A 3,132-nucleotide genomic window follows, 5' to 3' on the forward strand; every position below is an offset into this window, starting at 1 on the left:
AAATATTCATACAACTCATCAAACACTATAAAATAGGTCCCACTTAACCCCACTTTATATTAATATAATGGTCATTTGAAAGGAAAAAAACAAATAACAATAGCATGCTATCTATGTGGCGCTGTAAGCACCGTTGTTGTGCAGAAGGACGTTCATTACTTTATGAACGATAGAAAATATGAATTATCTCATTTGTTCTGACATTTACCTGCTCTAGTCAGTTAAGGAACAAGATAAAGTTACCGATAATTATGCTCTAACATGTGCAAAGTTGCACATGATAGAAAAACCCTTTATTAATTAATGAAATACCCTTTGAAACCATCACCACGGCACCATCCACCACGACCCTTGCAAACTCGAACTAAAATAAATGGACAATTTATCGGTTTTAATTAACTCGAACTAAAATAAATGGACAATTTATCGATTTTAATTAACTTAAGTTAGGTTAGGTTCCAATTAGAAAATTTTAAAATATTTGTTTGAATATTCATTGTTTAGTCGTTAAAATACAATTTCAGTAACTAATCATTAGTTGGTTCAACAATGATTGGTGTCAAATTTGGTAGAGAGGACCACGACTCGATTCCCGGAATTGCGATCGGGAGTGGCTGAAACCACTTGTTACCAGAAATGAACCCCGAACCAGATTAAACCAGTGAAAAAGAAGAAAAAAAAATACAATTTCAGTCAAAATTAGATGAATAAAACTTGATTTGATTTAAACCAACAATTTAATTATCTCCATGAGTAGTATTTAAGGAGATAGTTTCAGAACATCTTTCCTTGTGACTCATCCTCCGTTGGTGCGTCCCCGCCACTATCTCAGGTAGCCTTATCTCCGTTTATCCACCGTAACCGTAAGAATCTCCGATAGCCATACACGACTCTTTTTCTTTCATTTTACTAACTTTTTTCTTGCATTTCAGGATGATCCGTAACCGTATTGAACTCGAATAACTCCACCGTCTAGAACACCGTCATTATTGGTTAGTTAACTCTTCTATTTCATTCCTCTTATCAATTTTCAAACCCTAGATTAAATTACCGATTTAAATTGATGAATAATTTTGTTAGTTTCATTTTTCTCTTCCATGAACCCTAGTTCTCTTTATGTTGTTCAAATTATTATGAGAATAAGACCTGAAATCTTTAATTAGATGTGAATATGACTAAATTTTGGAATGTTGAATTCCGTGTATGGTTGGTTCTGCGGTGAGAAAAATTGATTTTGAGTTAATTGATTATGTGAAGTTGATTCTAGCTAAAATTGATTAGAAGGTAATGTGATTTATGTTTGAATACATTCATGTAAATGTGAGTTGAACAATAAATTTGAGTGTTAATTGAAATTAGAAGCTACAATTTCTAGCTTCAAGTAGAATCAATTATGGAGCCAAAATTAATTCTAATTGAGAGCAACCAAACATGTTAAAATCAATTCTACCAAACGTACATGTTTTCCTGAATTTCCAATTTTCATTTTTGTTCGGTTAAAAAAACTTGAAATTGAATATGATTTGGGCAAACAATCATTTTGGTCCTTTAGGTGTAATTCACTGTCAGATTAGTCTCTGAATGTATTGAAATTACAAATGCATCCCTAGCGTCTTTTTTGTTAGTAATTAATTTTATGGACTAAATTGACAAACAAAAAACACATTTGAGACCTAAATTGACTATATAAAAATAGATTTGAGGACAAAAATGACTAATAAAAAAGACAGTTGTGGATGTGTTTGCAATTTCGATACACTCAAGACCAATATAACAACGAGTTACACTTGTAGGGATCAAAATGGTTGTTTGTTCAATATGACTTTTGTTGAACTAGAGTTAAAATTAAGTTTTCCCCAAAAGTTTAGGATATACCTTATTTTCCTACTACTTAAATTCAAATTTGAAGGTTAAGAAGTAGGGATAGTACTAATAATATGTGTTGATTAATTTACTTCGATTGAAATAAGAACTACTCGTATATATGTATGTGTATATATATATATGCTACTAGATTTAGTTAAACTTTTATTATTTCCTTTTCTTTCCTTAATGGAGCACAGGGGGCTAAGAACTTTGTGCTGAATTGCTGGGAGAAGTGAAGATCAAAAGAAATCCCAAGGTCGTTGGAGGTTTGCGTGCATAAGCAGTTAGGGAGGGAACCTATGGTTTCCTTTCGCGTGTTAGCATATAGCTTCCTTTCTTACTTAATAGTTGCGTTGTTGTTTGATGTTACTGGTTGGAAGAGTCTATTTTTGAACATGCTCGTAATGTGCTTGGTGCGTTCTGGGTTTCACCCTAAAAGGCAATTGAAGTTGAAAATGAAGTTCACTTTTGAAAAGAGGAAGAACACAAATGGAGAAGGAGATAATGATAATGATGATGACCATGTCAACCTACATCATAGAGCAGCTGGTACACCCGAGCAGGCTGATTGACTTCTTGATCACTGCTACTGATAATGTTTTGCTTCTTTTGACTGCATGAGAGGTATCTTTTTGGGATGGGGGGGTTATATTTTGATGTACATATTTTGGATTAGGCCTCAGGCATTTTCTCTTCATTGTATGCATTTATGTCTTATGATGCACATTGCACAGTGGAAGCATCTGTGGGTACTCTAAACTCTTTTAAACACCGATAATAAAAATCTTTTGATCAATGCTTATAAACTTCCTCTGACTTTCAAAATTTCTTGATGAATGAGTGTTGTCTAAATTTTGAGAAATTTCTTGTATTGTAAATTTGTGAAATGTCTGCTGGCAGTATTTGTGGAGGTAATTGAGTTGATTTTCAATGTAGTTCTGTTTTAAACGTTTTATGAGTCAAATTTGTAATTTTTTGACGTCTAATTTTTAGATATTGATTATATGTCAATTTTTTTGGTTAACTTATATCAAGTAGTTTAAATAAAAGTGCAAGAGTGACTGAAAGAAGAATTCAAAGAAAAAGAATAAAGGGATTTATGGGTCTAAGCGTTTGCTTCATCCAATGTTTATCTCTCTAATGGTGAGTGATTTCCCCTAATTTGTATATGCGCATGGTGTTTTGGATTTGGGTTTGCTCCATCCAATGTGGTTGAAGTATTGCCCTCATATTTGGGGTTATTATCTAAGAATGGAGGGGGAGGTT

At 33.0% G+C, this 3,132-nt stretch overlaps 1 long non-coding RNA gene across 1 annotated transcript; it reads left to right on the forward strand.

Annotated features, from left to right (window-relative positions):
• Positions 1–728: 728 nt before the first annotated feature.
• LOC123887435 lies at positions 729–2,672 on the forward strand. Its single transcript, XR_006801489.1, has 3 exons — positions 729–832; positions 933–992; positions 2,064–2,672. It is a non-coding gene; the product is annotated as an uncharacterized LOC123887435 (long non-coding RNA).
• Positions 2,673–3,132: the final 460 nt, after the last annotated feature.

The sequence above is a fragment of the Trifolium pratense genome, linkage group LG5 (assembly GCF_020283565.1).
Source record: "Trifolium pratense cultivar HEN17-A07 linkage group LG5, ARS_RC_1.1, whole genome shotgun sequence".
Classification (NCBI taxonomy): domain Eukaryota; kingdom Viridiplantae; phylum Streptophyta; class Magnoliopsida; order Fabales; family Fabaceae; genus Trifolium; species Trifolium pratense.